Source organism: Pongo abelii, chromosome Y (assembly GCF_028885655.2).
Source record: "Pongo abelii isolate AG06213 chromosome Y, NHGRI_mPonAbe1-v2.0_pri, whole genome shotgun sequence".
In the NCBI taxonomy this organism is placed as follows: domain Eukaryota; kingdom Metazoa; phylum Chordata; class Mammalia; order Primates; family Hominidae; genus Pongo; species Pongo abelii.
Genome location: NC_072009.2, coordinates 13,438,772 through 13,458,267, shown reverse-complemented (window position 1 = coordinate 13,458,267; position 19,496 = coordinate 13,438,772). Strand labels below are relative to the sequence as shown.

At 42.2% G+C, this 19,496-nt stretch overlaps 1 pseudogene; it reads right to left on the bottom strand.

The window, feature by feature from the left end:
- Positions 1-13,708: 13,708 nt before the first annotated feature.
- The window catches only part of LOC129053403 (RNA-binding motif protein, Y chromosome, family 1 member B-like), a 28,431-nt pseudogene continuing 22,643 nt past the window's right edge, over positions 13,709-19,496 (bottom strand).

The following is a 19,496-nucleotide window of genomic DNA, read 5'->3' as shown; positions in this document are numbered from 1 at the left end:
ATTGAGGATTAATTAGAAGATTACATAACCCATACATTAAGAGTATCTCATATAAATTTATATACACATGTGCAAACTTACAGTGTGCAAATATTTGTCTATATCTAAATATATCCAAATCCATTGATGAACAGTTAGAAATTTTGAAATTATTCTCCCATTTTACCATTCCTTTTCCTAGAATTTTGTCATAAATATAATTTTTCCATCTGTTTGAAGCCTACTTTCTGGAGGCATGTGATGTATGGATACAGTAAAGCAGTGAGATATTACAGGATTTGTATCAGAAAAAACAATAAAACTGGTGTTATAAAAGATCCACTGTGAGGAGAAATTTATACTTCACATGACTACAAATACGGAAGTGTCATTTCATTGAAAGCTGATATCAGTCAATACAATTTGTTTTTAAGTTTTATTTTAAATATTTAATCTCAAAAGGATTGCTTGAGAAGAATAATGTTATTGATAATAAATAATGATTAAGAATTTCCTTTAAATTGTTGATTATTTAAAATTTAAGTAAAATACTAAAAAGTAGTGTATAATGTAGTTTCATGAAGCATTCCCTATGGTTTTTGTAAAATTAATAGTCTCAATGGAATTTTTCACAGATAAATTTCCTTATATCATTTTATCATTGTACTTTTACTTTATTACTTGCTTGCATGTCATAACTCATAGAAATAAAAATATTTTATTTATACATATATAAACATGGATTTTTGTTTACGTTTTCTGGGGAGAGAAAGTCACCAATAATTTTATCTATATAAGAAAATTTGGACAAGCCCAAAGTTCTTAACTTTCTTTTCTTTGGAAGTTTCAGACTTAAGTCTAGGTATGAGATGGAATTGGCTGTGATCATTTTTTGGTTTCACTATGACTACTGAGTTTCTGATATAGTGTTACAAGTGTATAGACTTAAAAGCTTGCTTTATTCTTCTTCTTCTCCTTTTGGACCTGTACATGTGATACCTGCAGTAATGTGCACCGTTATCTGAAATGAGGTTGCTGAAACATACGAGCATAAATGGAATTCTTTATTTCTGTGAACCTTTAGGAACAGACAAGTAAAACGATAATTATATGATTAATTTAAGTCTGTAGTTTCTCACAGAAGTACAGTAAGGGTGAAAACACATTTATAAATACTTGACTAATCCAAAACATGTGGTAGGGAAATGAAAAATTTAATTTGACATAAGGAACAGTTTAAAAGTTATGATTATTTATGGTGACAGCAAGTCCCACTAAAAATCCTATTTTCCCTGTTTTAATACATGAAACTATTAATGTATCTTTGTGCTCCAAAAAGAGTTAACTCTAACTTAAGCAACAACTTTATGGCCATTTCAAACAGTGGGTGCATCATCTTAGAATTTCTCCAGGAATCTTTTGGGAGAAATCTAATCTAATCTAGCTGTATAAACAATTGAATTAATAAAATTATTATGACTGTAGCCTCACAATTTCATTGTCCTTCTCTTTTCAGTTTTTACATATTATTTTTAAAATTCAAAAGCCCCTAGGAAGCATATGATAAATAACAATGACTGAAACAGCTGAAAAATAAAAACTGAGCAGCAGACACATTTCAAGATTTCCTTTATGAGAATGCTACATTAACCATGTGATATACACATTAACCATGTGATATACACAGTATAAATCACCATGAGAAAATAATATTTGGGTAGCACTTGACAGTTTATCCAGTAACAGCAAATATTCTCATTTGACCTTCAAAAGATTTTTAAACTTCGTGTTTCATAAATGATGAAAATGTGATTGAGTAATACAAATCAGAGCTGTTACATCTCTTTAGGAACATGTCAGCCAATAAAGCAGAGGCATGAGTTTTCTTCTGGAGGGAGGAAGAAGGCAGCATTTATTAATATAATAAGTCTCATTTTTTTTTACATTTCATCATTTATCAATGTTTTGTTTATCAAAATCATTGCCCTTATTTCCAGTTATATTTCCTTTATTTGCCTGTTACAGCAGTTACAACACTTATTATTCATTTATTGCTGTGCCTGTTACTACTGCACACTCAGAAAAGCAAGGACCATATTTTTCTGAGCTTCTTGCAGACTGCCAGGCTCATTGTGGCATTTAGACACTATCTGATGAATGTTTGTGACATTTTCATTTAAGTTACATTGTAGGCCACTTGATACTAATTTTCTATTTAGTATTTGGGTTTGGAGAGCTATTTTTCCTTTTAAGTTTTTTTTTCTTTTTTTTGTTTTATTATACTTTTAAGTTCTAGGGTACATATGCACAACGTGCAGGTTTGTAACATAGGGATACATGTGCCATGTTGGTTTGCTGCTGCCATCAATTCGTCATTGACATTAGGTATTTCTCCTAATGTTATCCCTCCCCCAAACCCCCACCACACTACTGGCCCCAGTGTGATGTTCCCCACCCTGTGTCCATGTGTTCAACTCCCACCTATGAACAAGAACATGTGGTGTTTGGTTTTCTGTCCTTGTGATAATTTACTTAGTATGGTTTCCTGCTTCATCCATGACCCTGCAACTGCAATGAGATACCATCTCATCCAGTTAGAATGGTGATCATTAAAATGTCAAGAAACAACAGATGTTGGAGAGGATGTGGAGAAACAGGAACGCTTTTAAGTTTTTTTGGTATATTTTAAGGATATACATATGTGAACGTGGAATGGACAGTGAAAATCGTGGTCAATGGGACCTCCAAAAGAGGCGCCCTGTTCAAATTGGAGGCTCCTGCAGTAGAAGCCAGCCAGGGCAAGCAGCACGGAGGCGCCCTTGTGGGAGGAGAAGATGCTGGTGGTGGATGACATCACGGCGGTGGTCCACGTCGTGGTCAAGGAGAAGGCAGACATGGAGAGGCAGGAGGAGGACCAGCAGACACAGCCTCTCCCTGGCCCTATCACGCCCTAGCCAGCGACAGACTCGCTGGAGGTCCTTCACTTGGAGCTGGGCTCCGTGAATGCCCCAGGGCACATGGCCTGCCTGCAGCTGAGGCGGAAGCTTTGGAAGAGGCGCCTGCCCAGCCTGGAAGGCACAGGGGCCATCAGCCAGGGCATCTCCGGCTTCTGGGCCATAACCATATCCTTGCAGCTGCCCATTTGGGATGACTGGCAGCAGGGGGGGCACGACAGGCTTCTGGGGACGAGGAATAGGGGATCCAGTCCAGGGGCACACGGGGTCACCCAGAAGGCAGGGCATGGGGGACAGCGAGGGGAGCAGAGGCCAGGCTCCTGCAGATAGGAGGACAGCCTGCTTGCAGCTGCCCTGAGAGCATGTGGCAGGGACTGGGAGCCAAGTTCAGCACTCACAAGAGAGAAAAGTGGCGCCAAGGACCCTTCATGCACAACCGCAAGTTGAAGGGTACGTTTCCCTGGGAAAGTCCTTGGAGGAAGGGGAGGCTACAGGGCCATACCAGCCATTGAACCACTCCCACTCCCCATTTCGGTGTCCAGAAACCTCACCCCAGAAACACAAGGTGCTCAAGACCGGGGTTCACGGTGCATGTGGCTGCTGTCCTCTGCAAGGCAGCCACCAGCTCTCCAGATAGGCTTTCTTCCCTCTACCTGCGTTGCACCCAAAGAGCTGTAGGCCCTAAGCATATATAACCTCCATTGCACAGAAGCCTTCATTGCATACACGTGAGCCCCATGGCGAACGCCAGGCACAACACTGCAGTCCCTTCTACCCACAGCCCTTCCCTCAAGTGGACATGCCCACCCATCAGGGAGACCAGGAAAAAAGGGGACAGCACACCTAGATACCTTCAGCAGAGCCTGTCCAGCAACTGGAATGCAAGAGCCATGTGCAGCTCAGGAACTCTGAAGAAACAGACGCCTCACACCACAGCACCCCATACCAAAATCCCCTGCCTACTTGTGCTCCGGGCTTGTTGTTGGCAGAGGCTTTCTGGGCCACCATCCACTCGCCCACAAGACCACCACACCCACTACCATGTCCCCCACACCGGTCAGAGACAGGACCACCAGTGCAGGGTACCAGACCAAAGGTCTGGGGGAAAGCCCTACCTAACACTCCCAGCTCTTGAAAAGTAGCAGGGTGTTTCCTGGCATGCCCACCCAATCATCTGGAGGCTCCTTGACCAGAGGCAGATAGTGCCGCACACCCAGATGTCAGCCGGTTTCAGAAACCATGAGGAAGTCCTGCTAAGTAAGCTATAGTATGGATTTGCAAATCAGGCTGGGGAGCCTGGGTCTGAGGTAAGGGTCAAAGGTCCTGGTCAGTTTGAGGTCCTCCTGGGGCCCCCGGGGGTGTTTCAGTAGGAGAGCTACAAAGGGGAAATGAATTCTTCACCCAAGCCAGCAGGCCCTAAGCCTAGCTAGATGAAATGGTCCCTTTGAATCTGTTCTCTTCTTCTTGGCCTGGCAGGTGGAAGAACTCAGCTATCCCTGGTATCAGCAGCAGGATGAAGTTTTCCTTTCCTCACAACCATTATTTCTGCAATAAATGATCACTAAGGGGATCGTGTTGGCATCCTTGGTAAGGAGTGCCTCCCAGCATGATAGAGGGGGTGGGAGGCTAAGCCTTGGCATGAGCCTTCTAGACTCATCTTGCCCCAGGATACATAGCTTCTGGCTTTACTGTAGTCCAGTGGTTTTAGAGTTATGCAGGAGAAGCCCCAGCTTCAGGCAGGACACAGCCTAACTGAGCTTCTTCGGCGGGTTGACTGACCATGACCACTCAGGGTCAGCCAGGATTGCTGAGGTGTGGGCTGCTGTGGAGCATCATGGGAAAGGCCATTTCTGGTCTTTCCTTGATGTCTGGGGAACTGGCTTTGAACCATGACCTGGCCAATCACAGACCCCTTTCCCCAGCCCCCCACATCATCAGTCAGGGCCTCTGTCTCAATCCCTGCAGCACTACCAGAAGGATTTAGGCCCTCAGAGAAGAAACAGAGAGGAAACCAGTTAAGCAGCCCAGGGCTGGGGGCTCAGAGGCCTGTGGGTCCTGGAGCTGGGACACACATGGAGAACTCAAGGTTCAGGGAGGAGCATGCAGTGAGAAATCTCAGGCCATCCCTGGGCTGGGGTATAAAGACCCATCAGGGAACTCTAACACTCATATTTCAGAATTGGGGAACCTGAAGTTGCCTAAGAGGCAGAAGTGGCGAAGATCAATGGGTTAGAAGCAAGGCTCAGTGGATAGCTGCCTCATCATCCTTCTCTGGGTCCCTTCTGTGCCTTGAGGCCTGCTACCACCTGGGGCTGAGTTTGGGCTCAACTAGGGCCCTCTTATCCTCCACAGAGAGGTGCACATGAGGCGCGCCTAAATCTATGTCCTTCTAGAATGGCCAGCCCTATCATCATCTGTTTCAATGACCTCAGGCTCCCCTGACATTCTTTCTCCCCTCTGCCATCCTCACTCATGCTGCCCCAGCCCTGAGACATTGCCTATGACATTAAAAAAAAAGACATATTCCTAGGTATTTTATTCTCTTTGAAGCAGTTGTGAATGGGAGTTCACTCATGATTTGGCTCTCTGTTTGTCTGTTATTGGTGTATAAGAATGCTTGTGATTTTTTGTACATTGATTTTGTATCCTGAGACTTTGCTGAAGTTGCTTATCAGCTTAAGGAGATTTTGCACTGAGACAATGGAGTTTTCTAGATATACAATCATGTCATCTGCAGACAGGGACAATTTGACTTCCTCTTTTCCTAATTGAATACCCTTGATTTCCTTCTCCTGCCTAATTGCCCTGGCCAGAACTTCCAACACTATGTTGAATAGGAGTGGTGAGAGAGGGCATCCCTGTCTTCTGCCAGTTTTCAAAGGGAATGCTTCCAGTTTTTGCCCATTCAGTATGATATTGGCTGTGGGTTTGTCATAGATAGCTCTTATTATTTTGAGATACGTCCCATCAATACCTAATTTGTTGAAAGTTTTTAGCATGAAGCATTGTTGAATTTTCAAAGGCCTTTTCTGCATCTATTGAGATAATCATGTGGTTTTTGTCTTTGGTTCTGTTTATATGCTAGATTACATTTATTGATTTGCGTATATTGAACCAGCCTTGCATCCCAGGGATGAAGCCCACTTGATCATGGTGGATAAGCTTTTTGATGTGCTGCTGGATTTGGTTTGCCAGTATTTTATTGAGGATTTTTGCATCAATGTTCATCAAGGATATTGGTCTAAAATTCTCTTTTTTGGTTGTGTCTCTGCCCGGCTTTGGTATCAGGATGATGCTGGCCTCATAAAATGAGTTAGGGAGGATTCCCTCTTTTTCTATTGATTGGAATAGTTTCAGAAGGAATGGTACCAGTTCCTCCTTGTACCTCTGGTAGAATTCAGCTGTGAATCCATCTGGTCCTGGACTCTTTTTGGTTGGTAAGCTATTGATTATTGCCACAATTTCAGCTCCTGTGATTGGTGTATTCAGAGATTCAACTTCTTCCTGGTTTAGTCTTGGGAGAGTGTATGTGTCGAGGAATTTATCCATTTCTTCTAGATTTTCTAGTTTATTTGCGTAGAGGTGTTTGTAGTATTATCTGATGGTAGTTGGTGTTTCTGTGGGATTGGCGGTGATATCCCCTTTATCATTTTTTATTGCATCTATTTGATTCTTCTCTGTTTTTTTCTTTCACAGACAATTCTCAAAAGAAGACATTTATGCAGCCAAAAAACACATGAAAAAATGCTAATCATCACTGGCCATCAGAGAAATGCAAATCAAAACCACAATGATATACCATCTCACACCAGTTAGAATGGCAATCATTAAAAAGTCAGGAAACAACAGGTGCTGGAGAGGATGTGGAGAAATAGGAACACTTTTACACTGTTGGTGGGACCGTAAACTAGTTCAACCTTTGTGGAAGTCAGTGTGGCGATTCCTCAGGGATCTAGAACTAGAAATACCATTTGACCCAGCCATCCCATTACTGGGTATATACCCAAAGGACTATAAATCATGCTGCTATAAAGACACATGCACACGTATGTTTATTGTGGCATTATTCACAATAGCAAAGACTTGGAACCAACCCAAATGTCCAACAATGATAGAGTGGAATAAGAAAATGTAGCACATATACACCATGGAATACTATGCAGCCATAAAAAATGATGAGTTCATGTCCTTTGTAGGGACATGGATGAAATTGGAAATCATCATTCTCAGTAAACTATCGCAAGGACAAAAAACCAAACACCGCATATTCTCACTCATAGGTGGGAATTGAACCATGAGAACACATGGACACAGGAAGGGGAACATCACACTCTGGGGACTGTTGTGGGGTGAGGGGAGGTGGGAGGGATAGCATTAGGAGATATACCTAATGCTAGATGAAGAGTTAGTGGGTGCAGCGCACCAACACGGCACATGTATACATATGTAACTAACTTGCACATTATGCACATGTACCCTAAAACCTAAAGTATAATAATAATAAATAAAATAAATAAATAAAGACATAAAATATTTAAAATGCCTTAATAGTATAGATGCAGATAAAGTATTTTATTATAAAAAATGCTCTTCCTCCTTACTTGTATCAAAGTCTTTTTCATGATGGGGGAAGAAAGCAACATACTTTGATAAGTTAGAAAAGTATAAAAGTAAAAATAAATCCCACTGTAGATGATCAATTAAATGGCATGGGAACTTGTGTGTGTGTCCAGTGAGGGAATGTGGCTGAGCATTAAGGCTCACCTGAGTATTGGTGTAGAGACCCAGTTTCCCTCATGCCAATGTGAGTGTAGGCACATTCCAACCTGTGTGTTTGAGCTGGTGCACGCATGTGCACACCTGTGCCTGTGTACCTTTGTGTACCTTGGTTTTTGGGGGGGCCCACACTCCCGCCCACAGGTGTTATCTCAAACTCAGCTTTTGAGCTGGCAAGCAGGGTTTGGCAATCCAGCTTCAGGATTATGAAGCCTGCATGCTAGGGAAATGTGAAGAGTCCTCATCGTTCTCAAAAATGGCAGAGGAAGGAGGGAAAGGTTGGTTGGTGCAAGCTACCTAGAGGAGATATCATGGACCTGAAATGACACCCAGAGGGAAATAAAACCTAGAAGCTCCTTGTGTCTCCCTGTGTGTTTGGTCGGGGAAGGCGGGCATTCAGGGAAGAAGCAATGGAACCTGTGGGGCTTAGGGATTGGCTGTCCAGGAATCCCTGTGCACCAGAGAGTGTCCAGCCCATGAGACAAGAGGACAGCATGTGAGTCCATAAGGGCCTCTTCAGAGAGGCTGGCATTCTCCCCAAGAGAGCGCGGGTCAGTAGGTGAAGGAGAAACCCAGGCTGCAGGGTGAGGTAGATGAGACACTTATCACTTAGCCAGGTGGGAACTCAGGGGAAGGCCTGGTGAGCAGTGGCCTAACTGGCCGGTGACACCGTGTCCCAGTACTGCATGTGCGCACATGAGCTTCACCCCGCACATCCTCTCCAGGATGCCTCACCTGGGCAGACAGGAAGCAAGGCACACAAAATCCTAAGCTTATGGTCATGAGTCGTCCCAGAGTGGGTTCCCCAGGATCACCGGTCTCAGGAGAGGCTGGCATGCAGGGTCTCTTCAGGACAGAAATAAAAATGCATAAGCCCAGCTCTCCACCCAGTGGGTGTCTTTCCCTGATGATGTCAATCATGGCAGATACAGCTCTTCCATGTAGATTGCAGATCCATAGGCTTACAACTTCCCCCTGGCATTCTTCAGGATGGGTCCCTGGACTCTGGACCAGCCAGTGCCCCATGGGTGTTTCTTCCCAGCCTCCAAGTTCACAGAAGGCTCATTGATGACTCTCCTCCTAGTACATGGACACCCACAGGAACTTTCAAGAACTCAGGACTGTTGTACATTGCAGGGTCCTGCCACCTTACCCAGCAGTGGGATAATGGGAAGAGAAAGAGCTGGAATAGATAGAGCAGAGGCCACAAGCCTCACCCTCCCTCATGGCAAGGGAATGGGAGTATCCTTCCCAGCCCAGGGAACTGCTTCCCAAACATCCCTGGAAGCCCAGCACAAGCTGAGGGATTCACTCAGCCACAGCTGGGCATGGGGGATTTCAATGTGTGCCAGAGACCTGGATCCTAGTCGCCCTGCCAGGTGTACTTCTCCTCCAGGTCACATTATGCTGAAACCCTCCTTAACCCAGATGGACTCCTCATCCTCACCATATGGTGTTGGCTGGAAAGGTTATTCCTGGTGGCCGAGCTGCTGTTTCAAGGTACAGAGAGTGACCGTCAGTCCCCTGATTCCTTGTCCTCCTGTCCAAGTAATATCCACAGAAATACTAAAAGAGTGGCACATTAGACCTCATGACTTTTTGTTTTTTTTTTTTTTTTGAGATGGAGTCTCGCTCTGTCTCGCTTAGTCTCGCGCTGTCGCCCAGGCTGGAGTGCAGTGGTGCAATCTGGGCTCACTGCAAGCTCCGCCTCCTGGGTTCATGCCATTCTCCTGCCTCAGCCTCCTGAGTAGCTGGGACTACAGGCACCTGTCACTGCGCCTGGCTAATTGTTTGTATTTTTAGTAGAGACGGGGTTTCACTGTGTTAGCCAGGATGGTCTTGATCTCCTGACCTCGTGATCCACCCTCCTTGGCCTCCCAAAGTGTTAGGATTATAGGCGTGAGCCACTGCGCCCGGCGACCTCATGACATTTTTAAGGTTGACCTCTTTATAAGCATTTCATCCAGATATTTATGAGTTTATCTCATTTAATTTATTTATTTATGGCTCTCATTTCAAAATCTATTTTTGCTTGAGAGTTATTTCAACATATAACGAAATGCTGAGTGCTATGATACATAGGTTTCAAGCTTAAAAGTCTGTATCTGCTATTATGTTGGGTAAAATCCATCCAGCACTTACAAAAATAAGTAATTATTACGCATGGCCACTGTAGTGGTCTAAAACACACTTTGAAATTCTCCGCAAACCCATTCGAAAACATTCCTGATGTGACTGAATACAGTACTTGCTTCTAATGAATAGAAAACAGTGCAAGCATTTTTTGGATACTGGTCCACTTCTGGCTTAGGTTAGAATAGGTGACATAGCTCTGCCTAAGTCTCCTGCTCTCAGGGGGACAAACCCCTCAGGAGCCCCCGACCAGTACATCACGAAGTCTAACACGGTGATAACACTATGCAGAAGGGACATCCCATGAAGAGACTCACAGAAATAGGAGATGCCTGAGGATCTCAGCAGTCCAGCCCCCACGATTTGAGTTATGCTAGTTATGACACCAGGGAGATGAGAAGACACCTGTCAATGTCCCCATCCTTGGCCATCACTAGATTGCATGCTCATGAGTGCCCCTGAACCACAATCATTTGGCTGAGAGACTGTGGGAGATTGCAGAGACTGACAGTTAGTAAATTATAATTATAGTTTTAAGCCACTAAGTTTTAGATAATTTTAAAAAGCACTTTCAACTCCTAGAAAAACTGAGTTTTCTACTGATTTGAGTAACTGTGGAGAACTTTAAAGGCCAACATCATAAATGCTAATAATCTGGAAAAGTCAAACCATCAAGGCTCTTCTAAATACAACAGATCTTTAATGTCCCTTTGCTGCACCTGGAGAATAAGCTAACATGTATCTGAGAGAGTATTTTGAAGGCCTCTGTTCACATCTCTTGGCTGGGTATGGGTCAACTCTGGTCTGCTTTAATTCTAGACAACTGCAGCAACTTATCTTTCATTTTAGGTCCTGGCCTACACTGATCTTTTGATCACTAACTGTGTCTGTGTCTGTGTGTGTATGTTTTGTGTGCTACCATATTTTATCCGAAGGCACTAAATAATAGTACTATAGTTGTTTTGTAAACAAAAAGCATTCCAGGAAGACAATATTGCTTATCAACTGAGCTTTAACACAGATATGAGGCAGGTCAGGGAGGTTCACACCTGCACTCCCAGAAGTTTGGCAGGCTGAGGTTGGCAGATCTCTTCATGTCAGGAGTTTGAGACGAGCCTGGCCAACCTGGCAAGATCCCATGTCTAATATCATACCCAAGCTAGCCAGGCTTGGTGGCCCATGGATGTAACCCCAGCTACTTAAGAGGCTGATGCAGGAGAATCTATTGAACCCCGGGGATGGAGTTTGCAGTAAAGTGAGATCACACTTCTGTGCTCCAGCCAGGACACCAGAGTGAGACTCTGTCTCAAAAATAAAAATAAAATAAAATATTAAAATAGATAGGAGAGATTACTGAGGTGAGAAATGCATAAAACTGGGTGGGCATTGTGGTTCACACCTGGAATCCCAGCATTTTGAGAGGCTGAGGGCAGTGGATCACTTGAGGACAGGAATTCGAGCCCAGTCTGAGCAAACATTGTGAAACCCGGTCTCTAATAAAAATACAAAAAAAAAAAAAAAAAGCCAGGATTGATGCCATATGCCTATAGTCACAGCTACTCAGGAGGTTGTGACTGGATAATTGCTTGAACCCGGCATGGGGAGGTTGCAGTGAGCCAAGATCATGCCACTGCACTCCACCCTAGATGACAGAGCAGGATTCTAAAAAAAATTGAAGAGAGAAACAGAGAGAGAGAAAAAAGAAAGGGGTGGGGGGAAGATAGAGAGAGGGAGGGGGGATGGAGGGGTGAGGGAGGGAGAGAGAGGGAGAGAAAATGGAAGAAAAGAAGGAAGGAAGGAAGGGGAGAAAAGATAATGAATGGCATAAAACCAAAAGGAAATGAATAAAAATAAAAACTTGCCATTTTGCCCCTTGTCCACATGAATTCTGAACTATGTTTAATAGTATTTAGGTCTTTAATGGGCTAACTGAAACTTTAAAATAAGCTGGGGTATATTGCCGAAATTACTCATGTAACTATGGTGTTAACTAAGATTCTTGTAGTTTTCAACAATGACATCTAATTGACATTTGTCATCAAATCACATACTACTAAGGGCAGGGTAGTCTGTGTTATGCTGCCTAAACTACTATAAGTTAAAAATGAAATCAAATCTGCAAGAGATTTTATAGTTACTATTACCAGTAAAGGCTCTTTTGTTTCCTGACTTGTGGAGGATTTTATTTCCACAGTTTTGATGGCTGTGGCAGAAAGCCTTCCTGGTCCAAACTCACCCCTTATCATCATAGTATGTATATGTTCAGGAATTAAGGGGAAAGAGCATCAAATCCCACTGCTTTCCTGCACTGGTTCCCATGTACAAGCAAATGTGCTGTGTTAGTGACTATCAAATATTCAAATATTTGATGAAGGAAATTTGTGTTTCCAAGCTATAAAACAAAAATATTACTATCAGTTGTGTTTTCACTATTTATTTACTTAGAGGCAGGGTCTTGCTCTGCCACCAGGCTGAATCACACATCACTGTAATCTCAGACTTTTGGGCTCATAGGATCCTCCAACATCAGCCTCCCAAAGTACTGAGATTACAGACTTGTGCCATTGTACCCAGCCTCAAGTTTAGTGATAAAGTCTAAGGAATATATTATAAACCATATAAATAAACATAATTGCAGGTTCTCTAGAGAGCTGTAAGAAACCACTGAAAAACTGCCATTGTGGACAAGGCTGCTGGCAACAATGTAATGCAAGCAAAGGAGTGGGTCCTTCCCCACTGAGCCTTCAGATAATACCAGAGGCCAACTTGGCATTTCCACTGTAGCTTTTTGAGAGAACATGAAACATAGATATGTGCAGTTTTTTTGGGGGGGGCTTGTTTTTGTTTTTTGTTTTGTGTGTGTGTGCATGTGTGTGTGCGTAAGCATGCATACATAACCAGTTGAACAAAACTAGGATCACCCACACAATGGAATATGATGCAGCTTTTTGTAGATCTTGTAGAATTCATCCTGAATCTATCAGTTCCTGTTTTTTTTTTGTTTTTGTTTTTTGCTGCTGGTTACTTATTACTAATAATTCCATTTCAGAAATTGAAATTGGACAGGCTGGAGCTGAGACTGGATCCACTTAGATCCTGTTGTGGAACAGAGAATGGCATGCTTGTAATTTTGGCTGTGATGGTTACTGGAAGGTCCCTGCACAGATGGGCTAGTTCTGTCTGCAGCAAGAGGGCCTGGGGCTGACAATCAGCTCCCTTGACATCTGCTCTTGAATAGATCATTTAGAGCCTGGTCTCTGCTAAGAAAGTTGCATATTGCCCAGAAAGTTTCTCAAAGATATGGTTCCTTGACTAAAGTGGAAGGGCCAGAACTGAGAGTGGGTCTTCCCCATAGTGGGCAGAGGCTGGACGGTCTAGATCCATTTTCTGCTAGACAGAACCTGGATAGACTACATTCATTGGCTCAGATAGGCATGTTCCCCAGCACCGTAGTTGCTTCCCAGCAGCACTGGGAGGGGCTGGAGATGAGATTGGGATTCTCTGTTTCTCAATAAAGTCGCATGCTCTAGAGATTCTAACGCCCCAGTGATTTCCATTAGATATATCAGAAGTGAACTTCTTTCCAGGTGTACCAAGGATTATTATATAAGCTACTTGCCCACTGGGTCTAGGTAGGGCCAGAAACTTCATCCTTAACCACTAAATTGCTTCTGCTAGTCAGCCTGGGGATGGGTGGAGCATACAGAGCTAGGATGGTCAAAAGTATGACCTAGGTTTGGGTGGGGTAACATGCCTCTTCTGTGTTTAATCACCAAGCTACCTCTTTGTCACAGCTTTGGAAGTTTTGCAGAGAAAACCAAGATGGGATTTGGCAGTTGGCCAGTGATTTGAGCCTGGCATACCCATCAACCATGGTTGGTTACTGCAGAATGATGCTGCTGCCTAGTTTCTCTGATGGTGCACTTCTGCTGGCTGGAATGCAAAGCTACAAGTAAGATCACTGTTAACGGTTACTGTGAGCCCCAACCATGTACTTTGTTTCTAACTGACACCAGTTGTCTGATAACCCCAATATTTCCCACAGGGTAAGACTAGAGAGAACATCATGTGAAGAATTGCAAAATGGAAAAGAAAAGGCACCTTCAACTCTCTCCTCTGTGAAGAAACTCTGAGTCCAGGGAAATTTTTTGTATGCAACACTGTGCTTGCCTGGGGAGGAGAAAAAACATCAAATTAAAACTGTTTTTTTATCCTATGTGTGTGGTTATTCTCAGATCCACAGTTGAAAAATGTGTCATAGATCCAATCCCAAGTTATAGAATCATTCACTAAGGTGTCCTTATCTAACAATAGTTGAGTTGAGGTTTTTTTTTTTTTTTTTTTTTTTTTTTGTGGAGAGGGTGGGAATTGGCAGAATCACAGAATGCCTATTCTGGCACATTGACCCTAGAAACAGGCAAGTTAAAAGACTGGTATAGACCAAGCACAGTGGCTCACGCCTGTAACCCCAGCACTTTGGGAGGCCAAGGCAGGCATATCACGTGGTCAGGAGGTTAAGACCGTCCTGGCTAACACGGTGAAATCCCCTCTCTGCTAAACATACCCAAAAAAATAGTCGGGCCTGGTGGCAAGTGCCTGTAGTCCCAGCTACTTGGAAGGTTGAGGCAGGAGTATCTCCTGAACCTGGGAGATGGAAGTCAAAGTGAGCTGAGATCACGCCACTGCACACCAACCGGGGTGACAGAGTGAGACTCGATCTCAAAATATATATATATATACTGGTCCTAATGGAGGAGTTTAAAAGTTTAGAGTACGTCCCTGGAGAAGCTGAAAGCTAGAGCAAGCCAAGGGCTGGATTTAAGGAAGAGCTCACAGGACCATTGAAAACCACCTCTTTGTTCTCTATGGAATGCAGGAAATAGTGAATGCTGATCTCCACTGCTTAGTGATATAGGCAAGTTATCAGCCAGAGATACATGTCTTAGTCGGTTTGTGTTCCTATAAAAGAATATGAGGCTGGAAAATTTATAAAGAAAAGTGCTTTCATTGTCTTCTGGTTCTTCAGGCTGTAAAAGATATGTGGTGCCAGCATACACATCTGGTGAGAGCCTTCCGAGGCTTCCACTCAGTACAGAAGGTAAAAGGAAAACAGGCATGTCACATGTAGAGAGAGCAAGAGAGAGAAGGGGAGAAGGTTATCAGGCTTTTTTCAATAACCTGTTTGGATGTAAGCTCCACTGTGGGAACCAATACAGTGGAAGACTCAATTCTTAACCCTGGCGAGGGCACCAAGCCATTTATGAGGGATCCAGCCCCATGACACAAACAAATACCTCCCACTATGTGCCATTTACAGTGTGGAGGACCACATTTAAACCTGACACTTGGAGGGACAAATGTCCAAACTATATCAATACGCTAGTTTAAAAATCATGCAGAGTTATTGTAAAATAATCATTTTTTTCTCTTTAGAATCCTGGGACTACAAAAAACTATGCTTCATTAGCTTCCAGAGATTGGCAAGTTAGTTTTCAAACTCTCAGGCCGCAACCTGAGAAGTCAGGGCCATAGTTGGGTAATTTTGGTACTACCAAAATTTGGTAATTTTACCTCTTGGAAGTAAAATTTAGAAGCTCAGTATATTGCTAGAGTGAGTTATGATGAAGACTGAAGAGAAATGCCTATGTGCATGCTCTCAGAGGACCTTTACAGATCCAAAAGTCAGGAGGATTAGAAGCAAGATACCTGGGCAGAAGCTATGAAAGTCAAGATATGGCCGGGTACAGTGGCTCAGGCCTGTAAACCCTGCAATTTGGGAGGCTGAGACAGATGGATCTCCTGAGGTCAGGAGCTCAAGACCAGCCTGACTAACATGGTGAAACCTTGTCTCTACTAAAAAATACAAAAGTTAGCCTGGTGTGGTGGCAGGTACCTGTAATCCCACCTGCTCAGGAGGCTGAGGCAGGGGAATCACTAGAGCCCCGGGAGACAGAGGTTGCAGTGAGCTGAGATCATGCCATTGCTCTCCAGCCTGGGTGACAGAGCAAGACTCTATCTTAAAAGAAAAAAAGAATAAAGAAGTCAAGGCGTTAGACGTACAATCTAAGTTCTTCGAGGTACAAAGTGGGAGCTGAGCTTTCTTGACTGCTTGAGATCAAGTAAGCCAGGAGGAAACAGTTTCAGAAGTGTTTGAATGTATATTTAAATCACTCTTTTATTTTGGAGGTCCTAGGAGAGTGATGAATGCCAATCTGTGTTAGAATCCAGAGACGGGCAAGTTAGGAATCATTTCATTGTGAAGCAGCTGTTAACAGATGGGGCATTACATATGTGGTTTAGTACTTCAGTCCTCTGAGAAAAGCTGTGAAATAACAGTTCCCTACTGATTCTAGGGCACTGGCTCAGACATAAACTCTAGAACAAGATCAGGATTCAGTTTTTCTTACCTCTTTTTAAGTGAATATTTTCATAATCCTATGTGCAAGAGTATCCCAACTTGTTTCTGAGTTTATCTCATAGGGAATTGATGTGGGTATGGCTTATTTGTTGCATTTGTGGATGAAAGAACAAATTATAGCCTCCTATTTTATCACCTTGTTGGAGACACCCTTTTTATTAATTTTTTACTTATTTTAAAAAAAATGTGTACATAACAATTGTAGATACTTTTGGCATACATGCTATATTTTGATACAAGTAATGTGGACTGGTAAGGAAGGGATCAAAGAGGGGTTGGGGTGGGTTAAATTATGGTTGCTTAGAAGGAATAAGATCTAGTATTCCATAGCACAGGATGAGAACACTTAGTGATGATTTATTATATATCTCAAAACAATTAAAAGAGCAAAAGTGGAATGTCGCTCACACCAAGAAATGACATGCCAGACTCAGAGGCTCACAGCTATAATCACAACACTTTGGGAGGTCAAGGAAGGAGGATTAGTTAAGCCTGGAAGTTTGAGACCAGCCTGAACAATATATCCAAAGCATTGTCCCTACCACATACATACAAACACAAAAGCTGGGCACAGTGGTGTGTGTTAGTAATTCCAGCTACTTGAGAGGCTGAAATGGAAGGCTTGTACATTTGAACCCAGGAGTTCAAGGCTGTAGTGAGCTACGATGGTGCCACTGCAGTCCAGGCTGGGCAACAGAGTGAGACCCTGTCTCTAAAAAAGAAAAAAGAAATGATAAGTGCTTGAACTGAAAAATACTCTAATTTATATATTTGTTGATTTATATAATTATTTTTGAGATGGAGTCTCCCTCTGTCACCCAGGCTAACGTGCATGCTGCAATATCGGCTCACTGCAGCCTCAGGTTCCCAAGTTCAAACGATTCTCCTGCCTAAGCCTCTCAATTAACTGTAACATACTACAGGCATGCACCACCACACCCAGCTATTTTTTGTATTTTTGGTAAAGATAGGGTTTCATGGTGTTGGTCAGCCTGGTTTTCAACTCCTGATCTAAAGTGATCTGCAAACCTCGGCCTCCCCAAGTGTTGGCATTAAAGACCTGAGCCATCACACCTGGACAGTAAGATACCCAAGACCAGGGAGTTTTATCTTTTCACTTCATCCTCACAATCCTATGTTACAGGTAAATGAAAACACAAGGTCATAAATAAGTAACTCACTTGAAAATCAAAGTTTGTAACTTTCCCTTTAAAATTATTTACATCGTTACCCTATAAAAAGTGATGATCTTGTCAAAATTTTCTCAAGAAAATACTCCTTCTTGTGGATTAGTCTGTTAATTATAAGAATTATAGACTGTGAAACTTCTGGAACTTCCTGTATTTCTGGAACTTCATGAAAATACATGAATTAACCAGGAAAATTAATTGGTTTAATTATTTAGGTCCAAATCTTTTTATTTTTATCATTCGATGATTTCTTATGCCTTTAAGCCATCCTATCTGAAACTTTATGCTGTTTTTTATGTTTTATACACTTCACTTTCCCAAAAGTATGAGTTTTAAGCGTTTCCATTCATATCAATTAAATCTGATAGGCTGAGAGTGGTGGCTCATGCCTGTAATCTTAGCACTTTGGGAGTCCAAGGACGTGGATCAAGATTTTAAGAACAGCCTGGCAAACATGGTGAAACACTGTCTGTACTAAAAATACACAAAATTAACCAGCTGTGGTTGCACACATATCTAATACCAGTTACTCAGGATGCTGAGGCAGGAGAATAGCTTAGACTTAGAAGGCAGAGGTTGCAGTAAGCCAAGATGGAGCCACTGCACCCCAGCTTGGGCAACAAAGCTACGCTCCATCTAAAAAAAAAAAAAAAATAGATAAAATCCCAACTATTCTAGATTTTTCCTATTTGTAAGAACTTATTACTAAACCATTACTTACAGCAACCATTGTCAAAACTTTCATGAAAAAATTAACATGAGTACCTCCCAAGACAAAACACTTACTTTCCACTATTTAAACTAGGAACATTTAATTTCATTATGCTATGCGCTTGAGAAACTTACCTGGTTCACTTTTGATTTAGGTAAAAAAGAATTTTCATTACCATTATCCCCCTTCAGTCACAGAATGCTTCAAGTAGAATGTTCCAGATGTCTTAAACTTTAGTATCAACCACATCTAATTATTTCCTTTCACCTATACTATTCCTCTAAAAAATAAAATGTTTAATTGTGAGGTAGATAGTTTTGTAGTCTTTCTGAAAACTTCTCAAACATATTAAGCTTGTAAATTTTTAAAGAGAAACAGCCTAATTAGAAAACTTATGCAGCTTGCAAGAAGACATAACATATGCCTAATTTTGTATTTATTTATGTTCAAAGAAACAAAGGAAAATGTTCAACACCACCATTTACTCTCCTACTGAATTTGTTTTTAAGCATGTACAGCTAAGCAATAACATCAGCCATTTTGCATTACACGTAACATTTCATTCTGAAAATTTTAATGTAGATATTACATCTAAACAGATAGTTTTCAAATAGCATTAACAAGTATGAAATTAATTTTTAAAAAATTCCTTTTCCTTTGAATACTTCAAAAAATTCATGGAGGAAGTTAGCATCTACCTCTCTCCACAAAACCAACATGTTTCTTTTAGTAATATTCAGGTAACAATGCAGAAATAACACGTCAATTTTTGATTTGCAAACAAGGTTTGGTATGCAATAACTATTATTTTGAATACTTGCTTTAACATCTGCTTCAGTCTCCTTTTTCAGATCGACTTTCCCCATCATCTCCTGTAGATGCCACATAACTTAAGCTACCATATGCTTCACGAGGAGCAGGGTGAACCCTGTCCAGAGAAGGTGGATTCCTTTGGTCTTGTCTGCCAACATGCTCATGACCACAAGAATAAAAATCACCACAGCTCCTTGAGTAACTCTCCTGACTTCTGCCATATCTATCTCATGTATTGTTATAATCATGGCAGCTGCTTCCACCATAAGACATCCGAGGCCCTCGTGCAGGTGGTGCACCATGAGAGGTCCCTGAAGGGTTGATAAAATAATATGTTGGACTACATTTAAACATTTTTACTGCTACCACTAAAGCATGAATTAGTTAAAGTACTATTTGGAAATATCTGCTTTCCTCTGCCTTTGTTGACAGGATATTAATTAAGCCTGCAATAGTAGGTTTTATTTAAAAGAAGTGTAAGCATAGTATTTTGAAGCTTGCCAAGTTTAATTCTAAAGTAA